This window comes from Podarcis tiliguerta (assembly GCF_965153285.1).
Source record: "Podarcis tiliguerta genome assembly, chromosome: 17".
NCBI lineage: Eukaryota > Metazoa > Chordata > Lepidosauria > Squamata > Lacertidae > Podarcis > Podarcis tiliguerta.
This window is the reverse complement of record NC_139550.1, coordinates 30,651,971-30,670,279: the sequence shown is the minus strand read 5'-3', so window position 1 is coordinate 30,670,279 and position 18,309 is coordinate 30,651,971. Positions and strand designations below refer to the sequence as shown.

General features: G+C 47.3%; 1 long non-coding RNA gene across 1 annotated transcript; it reads left to right on the top strand.

Moving 5' to 3' along the window:
* The first annotated feature begins 13,059 nt into the window (after positions 1-13,059).
* On the top strand, positions 13,060-15,722 carry LOC310668191. Its single transcript, XR_014506651.1, has 2 exons — positions 13,060-13,125; positions 14,509-15,722. It is a non-coding gene; the product is annotated as an uncharacterized lncRNA (long non-coding RNA).
* Positions 15,723-18,309: the final 2,587 nt, after the last annotated feature.

The window sequence follows — 18,309 nt, the reverse complement described above, 5'->3', positions numbered from 1 at the left end:
TTGAGGGGTTTCAAGGTTCTGAAAATTCAGGTGCGCATTAGATTCAACGGCGCATTAGACTCGGTTAGTCACTTGATTCCTGTTCAATACTCTGGTTTCTCTTCAGGTTCACCTTTTTCTCGATTCCCATTTGGTACAATGCAGTGGAAAATTAAAACGAGCCTTTTGGTGTACAGCAACTGCTCCCTTTTCAAGAGAGTGCTGGGTTGTGCTGTCGTTATAAGTGAGCTTCTGTGTTTCTTGTTGGCACCCCTGATCTGGGGAAATAGAGCTGCGTGAAGTCCTTGAAGCAAGATTTAGGTCGCTATTTAGGAGGCTGAAAGCCAGAAATGTCCAAGGTAGCTTTTTCCCTGAAATGCTGCCAGTTCCACAGCTGAGCAGGGTCAATTTGTGGGCGAGGTTACGCGCTGGGAAACAGTTTGAGACAAACCGGGCATGTGCAGAAGGATGGACCTAAACTGCTGCCACTTAAGTTAAAAAAAGATGGTAGAACAACTTTTAAATCAATTGTGGCTGGCTGGCTGGGGGAGCCAATGGGAGGTGAGAGGCAAGTGCTATGTAGCTTTTGCCCCGAAAATTTTTTTTGAACATCTGCAAATCTTGGGCTTCCCCCATCATGCCAGGTGATATTTCCTACTTGCATGTGGAACGGGTGGTGCTTTTTTGGCTCTGCAAAGATCTGCACATCTTCTGAGTTTGCGATTATACTTTATGTATAGCTGCTGCTGCAGCAAGCCATTCTAGGTGTTGCTGCCAAGCTTGCTTTTGCACCAGGGGAACGTTGCAGAGCTCGGCCGATGTCTGGGGGATTAGTATTCCACCACCGGCATCGAATCTATTTGTTTCCCACCCGGGTCATTTGTCTGAGGAGTAAGGGATCTTCCTTCCACAGGCCATTCTCAACCTGCCCTCTGTTTGCGTTCAGAGTTCAGCTTGTGTTTACCAACACAAAACCAAACATATGCCTGCCTTGGTTTGAGGACACGGTTTTATGGTTCCAGGATTCTGCTGCTACAAAGACTCCTAGAGCAGCTGCAACCCAGGGGCTTGTTCACATTCCCCAAATGCCAGAGGAACCCCCTCCCCTCTCGGCATCATCTCCCCTGGGGTATACAAGGATGTCTGTCTGGCTCATTTCAATGCCATTAAAAAGGAGATACCGTATTTTTCGCTCTGTAAGACGCACCAGACCACAAGACACACCTAGTTTTTGGAGGAGGAAAACAAGAAAAAAAATATATTCTGAATCTCAGAAGCCAGAACAGCAAGAGGGATCGCTGTGCAGTGAAAGCAGCAATCCCTCTTGTTGTTCTGGCTTCTGGGATAACTGCACAGCCTGCATTCGCTCCATAAGACGCACACACATTTCCCCATACTTTTTAGGAGGGAAAAAGTGAGTCTTATAGAGCAAAAAATATGGTAAAATGCCCTGTTCCCCAATCGTTGCCACCTCTCTCTCTCTCTCTTTGTGTGTGTGTGTGTGTGTGTGTGTGTGTGCACGTTACTTTTTAAAGTGACTTTTTCTGTGAGGGTGAATTGAAGGAAAGGAGTCAGCGGACTACAGTGGTACGTCAGGTTAAGAACTTAATTCGTTCTTGAGGTCCGTTCTTAACCTGAAACTGTTCTTAACCTGAGGTACCACTTTAGCTAATGGGGCCTCCCGCTGCCGTTGCGCCGCCACCGTGTGATTTCTGTTCTTATCCTGAAGCAAAGTTCTTAACCTGAGGTACTATTTCTGGGTTAGCAGAGTCTGTAACCTGAAGTGTCTGTAACCTGAAGTGTCTGTAACCCGAGGTACCACTGCAGTGGGTTTTTTGGGATGAGGAAGATTCCTCCATTGCTAAGAGGATATTCCTCCTCCTGTCCCACAACCACACACACAGACACAAAAGGTCTGATGTTACCGCAAGACACTTTTGGGCACTACCGGGACGCTTCTCCACTGCTGACCTGATGTTTGCCCCGGACTCCTCATACCAAGCAGCTAGGTCTGGATGGTCATTTTAATTTTGCACAATGCTTCCAACATATGGTTGCTCAAGGGTATTGTGGGGTGTGGCACTCATCTCATTTTCAGGCCGAGGGAGGAGGCGTTTGTCCGCAGACAGCTTTCCAGGTCATGCGGCCAGCAGGACTAAAACGCTTCTGGTGCAACAGGACACCGTGACAGAAACCAGAGTGCACAGAAAGATGGAGTGGACTTGTTCTCCATTGCTGCAGAGAGTGGGTCTTGAGCCAGAGGGCTGGAATTGTCAGGAGGCAGAATCTGGCCAAACATTATGAGAAACTGCCCAACCACAAGAGTCTTCTGACAGTAAAGGTAAAGGACCCCTGGATGCTTAAGTCCACTCAAAGGTGACTATGGCGTTGCGGCGCTCATCTCACTTTCAGGCCAAGAGAGCCGGCTTTTGTCCACAGACAGCTTTCCGGGTTATGTGGTCAGCAGGACTAAACCACTTCCGGCGCAACAGAACACCGCGATGGAAACCAGAGTGCACGGAAATGCCGTTTACCTTCCCGCCGCAGCAGTACCTATTTATCTACTTGCACTGGTGTGCTTTTGAACTGCTAGAATGGCAGGAGCTGGGACAGAGCAACGGGAGATCACATCATTGTGGGGATTTGAACCGCCGACCTTCCGATTGGCAAGCCCAAGAGGCTCAGTGGTTTGGACCACAGCAACACCCGCGCCCCACCTTCTGACAGTAGAGTGGACAGGCTCACCTTCCCTAGAGGTATTCTAGCAGAAGCTAGATGGCCGTCTGTCAGGGATGCCTTCATTGCATCCTAGCTGGCAGAGAGTTGGACTTGTTGGTCTCCAAAGTCCGTTCCAAATCTAGGGCAGTAATGGGTAGGGTTGGGGAATGGCAGGGATTGAGGTGGAAACCTGCAAAGACCTCACAGGGCAAGCCGACAGAATGACTCAGTGGGTGGGACAGGGCCAGTCATGAGGCCCTAAGCTACTGAAGGTAATGGGGCCCATTAAATGTCCAGCTGTCCTTTGTCAACAACAAATTGTTGCTGCTTTTTGTGTTGAATATATGCTATATGGTAATTTATGGACCTAATTGGTATCTAAAACCATTTGCACATGTTGCACATGAAAGCCAGTGTGGTGTAGTGGTTAAGAGCAGTGGACTCGTTATCTGGTGAATTGGGTTTGATTCCCTGCTCCTCCACATGCAGCTGCTGGGTGACCTTGGGCTGGTCACACTTCTCTGAAGTCTCTCAGCCTCACTCACCTCACAGGGTGTTTGCTGTCGGGGAGGAAGGGAAAGGAGATTGTTAGCTGCTTTGAGACTCCTTAAGGGGAATGAAAGGCGAGTATCAAGTCCAAACTTCTCCTCCTCCTCCTCCTCCTCCTCCTCCTCCTCCTCCTCTTCTTCTTCTTCTTCTTCTTCTTCTTCTTCTTCTTCTTCTTCTTACCATGCAACCAGTCCACGCAGAATGTAGGTACTCTGTATATAGAAATGAGCAAACCAGTGATATTTTAGGGAGTAGGCTAGCAGGCGGGGCCCATGACTTCCATCATAGGAGCCTACACAACACACAACACTGTTGCTGTATGTAGGTTTTATTTGATTTTTATCTTATATTTTGGAAATGTACATCCAGGTTTTTTCCCTTTAAATTTTTTGGCCCCCCCCAAGAGAGTGGGGCCCTAAACTATAGCTTGTTTAGCTTATAGCCTACGTCAATTCGGCACAGGGGTGGGACTCAGCTTAGGGAAGCCCTGCCGAGCTGCTTCCACTTGCAAAGCTACTCCCCGCACAGCCCCAAAATTGACTCTGAAAAAATATGGAATATGCAGAAATGGCGAAACTTACTGGAAGAATAAGAAATCAAGATAACATTTTTTTAAAATAAAAGAATAGAAACGTTTTTTTGAATATTTACAGATAAATCATTAACAGATAAAAATACTGGCAGGTTTACTGTAATAACCTGCAGTTACATAAGAGTATATATATTTAAAGAAGATGAATAAAGGAGCAAATTAAGTTAATCTGGATATGCAAAAGATATTAAAAACAACTTTAAGGAACTGTAGAAAGAGGGGAAAGGAAGTCTAGTTTTGAAATGTCAATATGATAGCAAAATTAGCGAAATGTATAAAATTAGTGAAATGTACAAACTTGAAAAGTATAAATAAATAAATGAAGAAAGAAAATTGGCCCCGGGGGAGGGGGTTAGGTGGGTCAAGACATCTCTAGAGAAGTGTGCTATCTGGCAAGCCAAAATGTTTGCCTCCTTACAGCAGTTAGGATTTTGTTAGCCCAGAAATTGGCAAATGAGTGAATACGGAGGATTGACAATTAAAAATGACAGAATGTGCAGAGTTAGCAGGTCTAAGAAGTGAAATAAGAGAACAAGAAGATCAAGTATATAAAGAGGAATGGAAAAATATTTTTGTGGAGTATCTGGAAAACAACTGTAAACACGTGAAAACGTTTGTAGGGTCAAGGTAAATTCAACAGTTATAACACATAACAAAGGAATCATAAAGGAATGAGGGAGTTAGATGGATAGCCAAGAATATGTGGGATAGGTGGGGAAATTAAAGGAACCAGGGGAGGGGAAGAAGGGAAGTAGTAAATGACTGGTTTATTTTAAAGAAAGATGTGAATGGGGACAGGTTTATTTTAATGTGAATGTGACCAAACTGCGGGAGGCAGTGGAAGACAGGAGTGCCTGGCATGCTCTGGTCCATGGGGTCACGAAGAGTCGGACACGACTAAACAACAACAACGTTGAAAAATATAAAGTGGTTTTTTAAAAAGTTTGCCCTGGTGGGACGATGGCCTTAGCACGACATTGAACTCCTCCCATAATATTCAGGAAGGAAGTCTAAAGATGTAGGAATGGGGCAGGGTTGTTGATGTTTTTTGAAGGCATAAATAAGAGATACTGTTTGCCTCCACGCTGAGGGCCACAATCTCTCCTCCTCTCTCACTGCAGAAAGATGTATTTCATTCTAGGATTTCAACACAGCACCCTCATGTGGGACGTTACTCTATGTGCAGCTATGCACATCTGCTGGGAAGGCGGCACCCAGCCCACATCTCAAGAATCTCTGGCTTCCCCATAAAGGCCCTCCTACATGCTGCTGATTTGCAATGACGCGCAACAGACCACTTTGCAACTCCTCCCCTCTCTGCTATGGGTTGGCTGCAAGACTGCATGGAGTGGGGTAGAGATATGCAGAGAATGTGCAGCATCCCCAAGCCCAAAACAGCTGCAGAGGGCAGCCTTCTCCTCAGATCCTGGGCTGGGCTTCCTGCCTCTGAAGCAGCTTTCCAGACCACAGCCCTCCTAGGTTACCCTTGGGTGGAAGGGCGGGTTGGTTGGAGTGGCAGAAACCGAGAGTGTTTGCATGCAATGTTTGCAGGAGCTTTGCTAGGCAGCAGATGAGCCCTTAAGCCGCTCCTTTTGTGTTTCAGTTATTTTCAATTTGCCTCTCCCTCCCTCTAGAATTTGTACTATGCGCTGGGGTCCTTCAGCCATTCTGGACGTCTGTTTAGGTCACGATGAAGCAGGTTCTTGCCTAGGAAAGCTCAGCCGGTGTGGGAGGTTGTCAGTTTTCAAGGCGCATACAGAGCGGCTGCCTCGGGCGGCAGAAGCACTAGAGGCAGCACCCCACCTGCCCTGCAGATTCTGCCACTGCCAGGATGCCCCACTGTCGCCACATTTTGGGGAGAGGGCGCAGTGTTGCTGATATTTCCCCCCGGGTGGAAAAGACAAATAGCGAGGCCTTGTGGAACACCTCTTTCATGCCATGTTTTGGGAGAGGAGCGTGTTCAAGGGGTGGCACATTCTTGCCTCGCCTCAGGTGGCTAAATGGGCTGCCCCTGGGCAAATCTTTGGCATCATTCACATGCTCACCCATCTGGAAACCCTGTGTGTCTAGTAGAGCATGGGTTGCACATGTATTGGTCTATTTGCTGTGGAACTGACAGAGTGAGCACTACACAGGGCCATCTTAAGCACATCCGGTACCATGGTGCAAAGATCTCTCTGGCACCCCACCCCCTGTTTCCCAGAGTTGTCAACCTTTTCCCAAGCCTCTGCAGGAACCGGTCTCCTACCATGGGGGCTTGGGAAGGAAGCTGCACATCCGCCAGCCATATAGTTGGTGGGACGCAGCTTCCATCCTAAGCCTCTGCGGGGATCGCTCTCCTCCCGAGGAGACTTGGGAGGCAAGCTGCATGCCCACCAGCCATATGGTTGACAGGGTGCAGCTGGCGGGGGTGCAGGAGGGAAGGGGGGGCCGCTGGCAAAGCTCCCCCACTTGCTGGGCCGCCCCAAGAGGCCGGCGCCCTGGCGCAACGCGCCACTAAGCCCAATAGGAAAGACGGCTCTGGCACTACATGCCTTATGTTCAGCTCCCGTAATCATTCAGGTTTTTTCCCTTTAGGCCAAAGGATCATAAGGATCCGATTTCTGTGGTTCATGCAGGCACTTTGCATCCCACCCATGTTGTCAAAAACGCACCATCACCCATGGGATTTGGAGATACATGAGTCCTTTGTCTTAAAGCAGTGTGATATCGCTATGGACTGAAAGTAACTGCCACAGTTATATGGTGTGAGAGGTAAATGTAAGTTTACTCCTTTCTTTTTTTCCCTTTTTTTAAAAAAATAATATTTATTAGAGGTTTAATAGTTACAGAGAAAAGAAGAAAGAAACAATAAAAAATTTAACAGAACAAAACAATACCTTACAATACATCAATAATAAAAATAAAAATAAAAAACAATACAACAAAACAACAAGAAAAACAAAAACATTTAAAAACACATCCAATATTTCCATATCTTTACCTTTCATTTACTTGTTTCATCGACCTCCTCACACCTCCCTTTTTTGTATTCTAGTTCAATTAGCTATTTCAGCAAATCCTTTCCATCTTTCTCAATTTTTTGTTCTATAATTTATCTTAACACAATGTAACCTTAAATTTTCTACTTTGGCCCATTAACAATCAGTTTTTGCTTAATTCTTTATCACATTTCTGCTAAAACCATATAACTTCATTCCAGCATTCTTTTAACATTCATTAATTTTGCAATATATCTGTAAATATATTTTGAATTTTTTCCAATCTTCTTCCACCGACTCTTCTCCCTGGTCTCAGATTCTGCCAGTCATTTCCTCCAATTCCATGTAGTCCATCAGCTTCATCTGCCATTCTTCCCAGGTGGGTAGATCTTGTATCTTTAAGTATGTTTACTCCTTTCAAAAAAAATTTTAAAGACATCTCAGATGCTGCCTTATGTGTGAATGGTCTACAAAAATGCAAACGCAACAGCTAATAACTGTTAGTGAATATATAATCGGTTATGATGTCTTTCAAAATATCCTGAATAGTTCAACTGTTTTGGAATAATTATCAATGAAATATTCATACTAGTGGGGATCATGCTAGTGGATCCCCACTAATATGAATATTTAATTGATAATTCTTTGCGGATGAAGATTTTATTCCGAAACAGTTGAACTTTTCCGGATATACTGTGGTTTTGAGACTTTTGTGAGACGTCTTCCTTTGAGAGGCGGCTTGACATTCCTCGCCATTCATTGATTTGTCTGATTCTTTGTTTGATACATATCACAACTTGTAGTTACTTGTATATTTTGTGAGATGTGTTGTATGATATATACATCATTTCGAAGTGGCTTATTCGTATATTTTGAATGACATAATAAGCAATTCACTAACAGTTATTAGCCAGCGTGTTGTGTTTGCATTTTTGTAGATTGTTACATTTTGCAACACAAGGGTTTGTGTTTGTTCAGATTATGTGTGAATGGTGCATAAATAAAATCTACTCACAGTAGCCGCCCCATTATATCTCATTTGGCTTTAAACCAGAATGGTTTGGAGTCTTGGGGCCAATAGGCCATCCTGCACTCACCCTAGAAATAGCCCCCTATGTGGTACTATTTTGTCCACAACTCTCTGTACCCTTAGGACGCAGGTGGCACTGTGGGTAAAACCTCAGTGCCTAGGACTTGCCGATCGCATGGTCGGTGGTTCGAATCCCCGCAGCGGGGTGAGCTCCCGTCTTTCGGTCCCAGCTCCTGCCCACCTAGCAGTTCAAAAGCACCTCTAAGTGCAAGTAGATAAATAGGGACCGCTTTATAGCGGGAAGGTAAACGGCGTTTCCGTGTGCTGCGCTGGTGCTGGCTCGCCAGAGCAGCTTCGTCACGCTGGCCACGTGACCCGGAAGTGTCTCCGGACAGTGCTGGCCCCCGGCCTCTTAAGTGAGATGGGCGCACAACCCTAGAGTCGGACACGACTGGCCCGTACGGGCAGGGGTACCTTTACCTTTACCTCTGTACCCTGAAATGTCAAAACCTTCATCAGCTAGCCCTGGGGGTATCAAATAAAGCATTTGGGGGCAGGGGAAGCTTTGGTGGGGAGAGACCCCAGCAGACACCCAGCAAAAGCAAGCAGACCCAATTCCTCCAAGCCTTGTTGGACCTTAGAGGCATTGGGGCAGAGGGGCCCACTTATAGATGGCAGCATGACCCATATACGCACACCCGTCTTCTCAGGGGCCATGACACCCAGTGCTGTTTATTTCTGATTTGGTGGCCGCCTGCTTGCTTTCTGCTCACACAAGGTGTGGCAGTTGTCACTTGCAATGAGGCATCTCTGACTCAGATGAGACCAGTGGCGTAGCGTGGGTTGTCAGCACCCGGGGCAAGGCAAGTAATTTGCGCCCCCTAACCCGTGGATTTTCGCCCCCTAACCCGTGGATTTGCGCCCCCTAACCCGTGGATTTGCGCCCCCTAACCCTAACCCCCAGATGTTGCGCCCGGTGCGGCCCGCCCCCCCTGCACCCCCCACGCTACGCCACTGGATGAGACTGAGGAAATAGTTTGCCTCCATTTTTTGTGCCCAGGCCCCCAGAGTGGGGTCTTCTCTAGCTTCACATTTCCATGATGATTACGGGGGTTCTGACAGCTGTTACCTCAAGGCCCACCAACCAGACAGGACAGCGGAAGAGTTCCACACAGACTTTTGATTTACACAGAACTCATCTGTCTGGTGAACGTTTCTGTGTGCCTTAAGAGGCAGCCCCTTCTAATGGAATCTGCCCCCACTTCAAAGACAGGTCTTGAACCTTTTCTTCCCTGGGACGGACATTATCTGAGGCAAAGAAGCCATGTCAAGAAGACCTGGCAGCATTGGCACATCTGAATTACTCATAGGTACCAAGCCTTAAATTCTTGGACAGGTTTGTCAACAAACCTGAGAAGTGGGGAAAGGATGACTTCATCCTGTTTCATGTTGTGGGGAAAAGACTCTTGAGAACCAGAGCCTGCAAGAGCAAATCTGGGAGTGGCAGGTAGGAACATTTCCTATTCTGGTGCTTCTTCCTGGCAAACCAGAGACCAGCAGTGGGTATGCAACAGGCATGGGGACCAAATGGAGACCTCTGGGCCTCTCTGTCCTGCCCATGGGACAGGCTATGCCACCTCTCTAGACCACAGCGGTGGCTTGCGAGAGGGCAGGGTGGGGTAAGGGGGCAGCAGTGAGGTTGGGCAAGCTACCAGACAATCCAGGTGTCTCTGTTTTCCAGGGGCAGACCCAGATATACAGAAGCTGCTTTGGTTCTGTTTTGATCCCGGAATGTCCCACTTTTCCTTAGGACGTCCCTGATTTGGATGTAGTCCTGATTTGGATGTAGTCTACCTTGATTTCAGCAAGGCATTTGACAAGGTGCCCCATGATATTCTTGTAAAGAAGCTGGTAAAATGCGGTCTTGACTATGCTACCACTCAGTGGATTTGTAACTGGCTGACTGACCGGACCCAAAGGGTGCTCATCAATGGTTCCTCTTCATCCTGGAGAAGAGTGACTAGTGGGGTGCCACAGAGTTCTGTCTTGGGCCCGGTCTTATTCAACATCTTTATCAACGACTTGGATGATGGACTCAAGGGCATCCTGATCAAATTTGCAGATGACACCAAACTGGGAGGGGTGGCTAACACCCCAGAAGACAGGATCACACTTCAAAACGACCTTGACAGATTAGAGAACTGGGCCAAAACAAACAAGATGAATTTTAACAGGGAGAAATGTAAAGTATTGCACTTGGGCAAAAAAAATGAGAGGCACAAATACAAGATGGGTGACACCTGGCTTGAGAGCAGTACATGTGAAAAGGATCTAGGAGTCTTGGTTGACCACAAACTTAACATGAGCCAACAGTGTGATGCGGCAGCTAAAAAAGCCAATGCAATTCTGGGCTGCATCAATAGGAGTATAGCATCTAGATCAAGGGAAGTTATAGTGCCACTGTATTCTGCTCTGGTCAGACCTCACCTGGAGTACTGTGTCCAGTTCTGGGCACCACAGTTCAAGAAGGACACTGACAAACTAGAACGTGTACAGAGGAGGGCAACCAAAATGGTCAAAGGCCTGGAAACAATGCCTTATGAGGATCGGCTAAGGGAGCTGGGCATGTTTAGCCTGGAGAAGAGGAGGTTAAGGGGTGATATGATAGCCATGTTCAAATATATAAAAGGATGTCACATAGAGGAGGGAGAAAGGTTGTTTTCTGCTGCTCCAGAGAAGCGGACACGGAGCAATGGATACAAACTACAAGAAAGAAGATTCCACCTAAACATTAGGAAGAACTTCCTGACAGTAAGAGCTGTTCGACAGTGGAATTTGCTGCCAAGGAGTGTGGTGGAGTCTCCTTCTTTGGAGGTCTTTAAGCAGAGGCTTGACAACCATATGTCAGGAGTGCTCTGATGGTGTTTCCTGCTTGGCAGGGGGTTGGACTCGATGACCCTTGTGGTCTCTTCCAACTCTATGATTCTATGATTTCCTTGGAGAAATGTTGGAGTGTATGGAGTTATGCAACCCCCGAGCCAAGGAGATAAGTAGTTTTTCAACCTTTAGAAGACATCTGAAGGCAGCCCTGTATAGGGAAGGTGTTTTTTAAAAAAACATTTAATGTTTGATTATTATTATTTATATGTTAGAAGACACCCAGAGTGACTGGGGCAGCCCAGTCAGATGGACAGGGTATAACTAATAAATTATTATTAGTAGTAGTAGTAGTAGTAGTAGTATGGAATAGGATGGAGAAATGTTGGAGGGTATGAGTTCCCCTGACCTTGCCGCTGCAACCTTGTCCCTACCCATCTGATGAACACTACAGTAGCACTATTGAGAGGAAACTGCCGCCTCTTTCCCCTGCAATCAACACAAGATAATATCCCCAAGGCAATTATCTGTAAACAAACAATAGACATCCATGCAAATGGCAAAAGTAGTTTCTCTCCCAAATAGATTTTATCTTAAACAATAGCAAACACAGTAAATAAAGAGTTCACTTGTAATATAATACAGTGGGACCTCAGGTTACATACGCTTCAGGTTACAGACTCCACTAACCCAGAAATAGTACCTCAGGTTAAGAACTTTGCTTCAGGATGAGAACAGAAATCGTGCTCCGGCGGCGCAGCAGCAGGAGGAGGCCCCATTAGCTAAAGTGGTGCTTCAGGTTAAGAACAGTTTCCGGGTTAAGAACGGACCTCTGGAACAAATTAAGTACTTAACCCGAGGTACCACTGTAACTGGTTTGGTGCTCAATTTCTTCTCTTTCCAAAATGGATTTTATCTTGAACAATTGCAGACACGGTAATAAAGAGTCCACTTGTGATATAAAAAGGTAAAGGTAAAGGACCCCTGGACAGTCAAAGGCGACTATGGGGTGTGGCACTCATCTTGTTTTCAGGCCAAAGGAGCTGGCATTTGTCCACAGACAGTTTTCCAGGTCATGTGGCCAGCATGACTAAACTGCTTCTGGTGCAACGGGACACCATGACAGAAGCCGGAGCACACAAACACGCTGTTTACCATCTTGTCACAGCGGTACTTATTTATCTACTTGCGTTGGTATGCTTTCGAACTGCTAGGTTGGCAGGAGCTGGGACAGAGCAACAGGAGCTCACCCCTTCATGGGGATTTGAACCACCAACCTTCTGATTGGCAAGCCCAAGAGGCTCAGAGGTTTAGACCACAGTGCCACCCACAGCCCTACTTGTGATATACCAGTGGTTAAGTGCTCGGGTGTCATTCCGGTAATCCGACATTTTGTCACTAAGGAGCTTAGTCATCAAGCTTTATAGTAAATAATGTGCAAGAGAAGACAGTATGTAAACAACTTAAAGCAGGAGCATATCTGTCCCCATCTGCATGTTTCCATCAGGAGGAGCATAGAAATAGGACGATGTCCCTTAGTTTGTTAAACTTCCTTCCCCTGACTAATGTCCAGCTATGTGTCTCATCATGCCATCCATGCTCCGTGCCCTCAAGGGCTTTTGTCTGGACAGGGCATACCCCCAAACCCCATGACAATGCCTCTTGAACCCCTGAATCGACACCTCTTGTCCTAGAGAAATGTGGTCACAGAACAGGGCCAGCTCACCCTCGCTGTGGGGTGAAGCCCCCCGAGGCAGCACCCACATGGCTGTCGGGACCTGCGTTCGACCGAGCGACTCCTCCGACGTGATTAACGACCTGAGCCTTTGATAAGGCTCCAAGCACGTTCCCATTAGAGTTTCAAAGCAGCAGAAGTGACGAGATTTATGAGCTACATGCTAAGAGTTTTATTACTAAGCTACGCAGACAGAAAATAAATACATCCTCTCTCTGTGAAAGCAGAGAGCAACTGCAAAAACAAAGGAACAGGAAACAGTAACATCACATCCGTCTCCCGTCTTCCATGAGACTTCCAACAGTCTGGAATTTCTCTGGAATGTAAAACAGAGTCCTGTGACTCCAAGAGAGCCAGTGTGGTGTAGTGGTTAAGAGCGGTAGTCTCGTAATCTGGGGAACCGGTTTGCGTCTCCACTCCTCCACATGCAGCTGCTGGGTGACCTTGGGCCAGTCACACATCTCTGAAGTCTCTCAGCCCCACTCACCTCACAGAGTGTTTGTTGTGGGGGAGGAAGGGAAAGGAGAATGTTAGCCGCTTTGAGACTCCTTAAAGGGAGTGAAAGGCGGGATATCAAATCCAAACTCTTCTTCAAGCAACTGCACAGTGGCAGCAAACAGAAATCAACATCCTCCCCCTTTCTGTGAACACCACTGGGCAGTGTGTTAGTACAATCTCAGTACAAACCCAGATTCTCTACATAGGTACAGTGTTGATCCTTGGACAATAAATCATCAGGAATTTCATTACCTGGCATGTAGGACACTGTTACTAGTCCTTTCTGAACACATTCCCCAGCGTGTTGCAGCTTCAATTGCAAGTGCTTCATGCTTTGCTGACTTCCACTGCAGGTGGAGAAGCATTGGTGCCAGTTTCCGGCTAGAGATCTCACTGAGATATCACGGAGAGTGAGAGATCTCGTCAGTGGCGCAGCGTGGGGGGGTGCAGGGGGGGCCGGCCGCACCGGGCGCAACATTTGGGGGGGCGCGCTCGCACTCGCAGCTCTCTGCCCCTACCTGGCTCACTCACTCTCTCTCACTGCAGTGCTGGCTGTGCAAATCCGATCCGAGCCACTGGGTTGCCGCCCACTGTGGAGGGGGGGGTGCCAGGCATGCGGTGCGGTGCGGAGAGAGAGCGAGGGACTATCTGGGGGAGGGACAGTGCAGCGGGGGGCGCAAATTACTTGCCTTGCCCCGGGTTAGGGGGCGCAAATTACTTGCCTTGCCCCGGGTGCTGACAACCCACGCTACGCCACTGGATCTCGTGAGGCTTCAGCAAGGTCTCTTGAGAGCTCGCCCTAAGTTAGCAGAGGGGGCAGCGGGGGGTGGCAGTGCCAGCCGAGGTGAATGGTGGGGTGGCAGGGATGGGGTGATCAGTGCTGCACAGAGGCGTGGAACTTTCCATTTCGCCTCAAGCGGCGAAGCAGCATGTCCCACCCCCGCCCCACAAGATTGTCTGTGAGTTGATGAATGTGTCGCTTGAGCTGGGGAGATGGGGAAAGATTCCCAACCTATAGATAGACAATGTGCATTCTTAAGGAACCACAGTATTTGCTATATGGCTGTGTATACATGCTGCCACTCCAGAGCTGTTCTTCTGAGAAATTTATCTCAGTCTCTTTCTGCAACTACCGTGGGAATTCCAGGGGTTTTCAGTTTCAGCCTTGGTCAGGTCAGACATGAAGAAGAAGAAGAAGAAGAAGAAGAAGAAGAAGAAGAAGAAGACAACCAGTGGAGCCTACTTCCTTTTCCCACACTCAGTGAGGTGTTTTTTTTCTGAGAGTACTCGCGGGTACGCAGTGTTATGTTGTGGGCGAACATAGCAGACGACACAGCGATTTCTCCAAAGCAGCTCTTTATTTGTAAGCTGGACAGAACTGAACAGCAAGCAGCTCAGCTGGCCTGCTTTTATAGGCAGCCAGCTGTCAACAATGTAGCAACAACAACCCAGGGTTTCCCCCCTAAAATAACTGACGTGGACCTGAGTGAAAACTACATACACAATACTCCTGGTGGCCAGGGCGAGAACTTCAGTACATAACACACAGTACAAGCACATTTTCTTTCTTTAAAAGTGTTGCACTTACTCTAGCCCATGGGTAGGCAAACTAAGGCCCAGGGGCCGGATCTGGCCCATTCGCCTTCTCAATCCAGCCCACAGACAGTCTGGGAATCAGCGTGTTTTTACATGAGTAGAATGTGTGCTTTTGTTTAAAATGCATCTCTGGGTTATTTGTGGGGCATAGGAACTCATTCTCCCCCCGCAAAAAAATATAGTCCCGCCCCCCCCCACAAGGTCTGAGGGACAGTGGACCGGCCCCCTGCTGAAGAGGTTTGCTGACTCCTGCTCTAGCAACTTCATAGCGTTTACTGGCACCTTCTTTCTAGAAGAAACAGCCCACACTTATTTAAACCAAGCAAAAAAAAATAATTCCATAAATGAGCCACAAAGACATCTAGTAGGGTTTGTTTGTTTGTTTAATTTATTCCAATTGTATCCCACTTTTTCCTCCAAGGGGTTCTAGGTGGTGCTCATGTTCCCCCCCCCACTCATTTAACCCCGACAACAACCCTGTAAGGTAGGTTGGGCTGAAAGACAGGCGCTGGTCTAAGATCACCTAGGGAGCTTCACGGTCCAGGACGGATTTGAGCTTGGTCTCTCCCAGATCCTAGCACGACACTCTTCACCACGACTCCACAGTGGCACTCGAAGCACTGAGTGAGCATGCTTTTCTGTCAGAGCCCTGGTGGTGAGCATGGTGCGTCTCCGGGTCAGGGGCAGCAAGCCGGTTTGCCCCAACCACAACATTGCGTCAGTACTTCTCTTTAAGAGAAACCACCAAACATTCATGTGTACTGGAGAAAATAAAAAGACATACTGCCTTTGTCTGGGATGTGACGTAAGTTTAGTCCTCTCTCTCTCTTTTTATTGTTTTCTTTCTTATTTTCTTTCTCTTTCTTTCTTTCTTTCTTTCTTTCTTTCTTTCTTTCTTTCTTTCTTTCCATGTTTATACATTTCACTAGTTTTATACATTTCACCAATTTTACATTCATTTTGACATTTCAAAACTTCTTCTGCGGTTCCTTAAATTTATTTTTGATACCTTCTGCATATCCAAATTAACTTAATTTGCTCCTTTATTCAACTTCTTTAAATATATACTCTTATGAAACTGCAGGTTGCTACAATAATCCTGTCAATGTTTTTATCTGTTTATGATTTTTCTGTAAATAGTCAATAAACCATTTCCATTCTTTTATTTTTTAAAAAAATTGTTATCTTGATTTCTTATTCTTCCTTAAGTTTTGCCATTTCTGCATATTCCATAAGTTTCTGTATCCATTCTTCCTTTGCTGGGACTTCTGCTTCTTTCCAAAGTTTAGTCCTTTCTCAGCAGACTGCAGATCATTCACACCCTCCCAGGTTTTGTTTTTTTGTCACATCAGCGGAGTGTGACAAAACCTTGGGAACTGGCATTTTGATGTCATGACTTCAGAGGCACATTTAGGGCAAAGCGACCGCACTGGGCACCGAGCCGAGTGGGCGGTGCAGGGCATCAGATCTATGATGTAGTGAAATGAGCAGAACAGAAGGGGGGGGTTGCCAAATTTTGGCCTCGCACAGGGCACCGCTGAAAATTGAAATACCGAAGTCCACCTCTGGTGACTCCAACCTTGAACAGAGCTCCTGAAGTAAAACCTCTCTTTCCCCCATTTTTCTTTTCTGAAGGAAGAACAGAACAGAAGCAAAACACTCACAGGTATGGAGGTTCCACTACTGCCTCTTCCTAGAGGCGAGTTTTTGACACATGTGATGGCATACTCAGTAGGTGAAGCTAATGGCACAGCAGTGTGTGTGTGTGTGTACAGAGGGGCTATTGCCCTGGGTGCAAAGTTAGAGAGGAGCCCAGTGGCGTAGCGTGGGGGGTGCAAGGGGGGCCGGCCGCACCAGGCGCAACATCTGGGGGGTAGGGTTAGGGGGCGCAAATCCATGGGTTAGGGGGCGCAAATCTACGGGTTAGGGGGTGCAAATTACTTGCCTTGCCCCGGGTGCTGACAACCCACGCTACGCCACTGGAGGAGCCCCACAAAATTTCAAAAGAGAAATAATCCACTTTGAGGGGTTACAAGCGGTGTAAAAAATTCATGAAATAAATAATAATAATAAAATAAATGGTCGGCACTGTTCCCTCCCCAGTTTCCCTCTCCCTCCCAGGAAGACCCTTCCTCACCCCCATCGCCACCCGGCCTTGACAGGAACCACCGGTTAGGGGGCACAGTATTTGCCTTGTCCCTGAGGTGAACGTTGTGCGTGTCTCTTTTCTTTGAAAGAGTATGTCAAAAGGAAAACTTTTATTTTTGGAAACAGGGCACCTCCTAGTGTCCAGAAGTGCTTTTTGCAACATATAATTTTGGCTGCTTGACTTCGGATGTATGCCTAGCTTAAAACACAGCTAGGTTGTTTCTTTCCCCACCTCCTTTGTTCAGATTAAAGCTGGTTTTCTGGAAAATGCATCAACATTCAGCGTCTCCTAAGAAATCCCGGGATAGATACAGGACTGATACGGATTGCAACTAACATTGTTGTGTGTAAACCATTTCCCAAACCAGGGGTGGGACTGCAGTGAATGTAAACTGCCCTAGAGGCACTGATTTTATCCCTATGGATCTTTTTGGAGGAAAAGCAGACTTTGGGGCCACAAAATGACAATTCAAAGTGTTGGTGCTGACCTTTAAAGCCCTAAACAGTCTTGTATACCTGAAGGTGCGTCTCCACCCCATTGTTCAACCTGGACACTGAGGTCCAGCGCCGAGGGCCTTCTGGCGTTTCCCTCGCTGCGAGAAGTGAGGTTACAGGGAACCAGGCAGAGGGCCTTCTTGGTAGTGGCACCCGCCCTGTGGAACACCCTCCCAGCAGATGTCAAGGAAATAAACAACTATTTTACTTTTAAAAGACAACTGAAGGCGGCCCTGTTTAGGGAAGTTTTTAATGTCTGATGCTGGATTGTTTTTAATATTCTGTTGGAAACCACCCAGAGTGGCTGGGGAAACCCAGCCAGATGGGCGGGCTATAAATAATAGATTATGATTATGACCCCCCCCCCAAACAGTACCTTTACTTTCTCAGTTTTCACTGAGTTTTTGAGCTCCAGTTTCCCCTTCTGCTCCTGTTTCATCGCCATCACCCCCTTCCCACTGCCCTGGCTCTCTTTTTCCCCAGGTGATCCCAGCCAAGCAGGGATTATATGTAGGGAATGTGATGATATCACGGCACTATGTAGCCAATCAGATTTGGCTACGTGACAAGGCGGTTGAAAACAAATGAAACCAATCCTTCGCTGTAATGGTTCTAGGGGTTGCTCGTGCGTAAGTTGCCGCCACTCCTGGCTAGGTTACCTGGTTGAACCCTTTCTGTCTGGACAGCCTCAAGTTTCGTGGCTGCCTCAGTCGCTGGCAGAATCCGTCAGTGGGCCTTTCTTGAACCTTTTCCAGCATAAAAGCTGTTTGACGCCCAGTCTTCTCCTACTCTCCCTGCGCGGAAGTCTTCTGCGCAGGGAGGGTGTGGGCAGCGGAGTACTCTCTCCGCTGGTCTCCGGCGAGGAGTCCTGAAGCCACCTCTCCGATTCCCCCATCTGCCCCCCTTCTCCACTGGTGTTACGCTGATTTCCTTCCCCAGCGGATGGGCTGCCTCTCTTCCTACTGGGACCCTCTCCGGCATCCCTCTGGAGCCTTCTCTCCGCCTCCAGCTCCGATGGCAGTTCCCTGACATTCGCCTTGCTCTAAAATGATGTGGGGCCTCAGCTGATGCCAACTCCTGGGAAATCTTTGGAAGGTTTCTCCAGCCCTGT